Raw genomic sequence first — 441 nt, 5'->3', positions numbered from 1 at the left:
ATTTTTCTTTGAGGTTACCCTATGATTTATAATTTTATCCCCAAGTTTAGAACAGTCCATTCTATCTTTCAACTTTCTTAACAAAAATATGGAATGCTTCACAAATTTGCGTGTCATCGTTGCACAGGGGCCATGTTAATCTTCTCTGTATTGTTCCAATTTTAGTATATGTGCTGCCAAAGCGAGCACATGAATATGGTTGTTTTTTAATGAGACTTGATTTATAAAAATAGTTGGTGGGCCAGATTTGGCACATGAGCCATAGTTTTCTATTTCCTGATCTAGAACATTAACTTGTATTAATGTCTGTAGAGACCCTAGGTTTCCCCAGGGCACCCTTTGGAAACTATGAAACAGATGATCCCACAAACCAACCCCACTGCCGTCAAGATGGCTCTGACTCATAGTGACCCCTCCTTGGGTTTGTGAAGCAGTATCACT

At 39.0% G+C, this 441-nt stretch overlaps 1 non-coding gene across 1 annotated transcript; it reads right to left on the bottom strand.

Annotated features, from left to right (window-relative positions):
- Positions 1-82: 82 nt before the first annotated feature.
- Positions 83-189, bottom strand: LOC122152141. The gene has a single exon (XR_006164410.1). It is a non-coding gene; the product is annotated as a U6 spliceosomal RNA (small nuclear RNA).
- Positions 190-441: the final 252 nt, after the last annotated feature.

Source organism: Orycteropus afer, unplaced genomic scaffold, assembly GCF_000298275.1.
Source record: "Orycteropus afer afer isolate SDZICR_OR568_19922 unplaced genomic scaffold, OryAfe1.0 scaffold15426, whole genome shotgun sequence".
NCBI classification, from domain to species: Eukaryota; Metazoa; Chordata; class Mammalia; order Tubulidentata; family Orycteropodidae; genus Orycteropus; species Orycteropus afer.
This window is presented reverse-complemented; position numbering and strand designations above follow the sequence as displayed.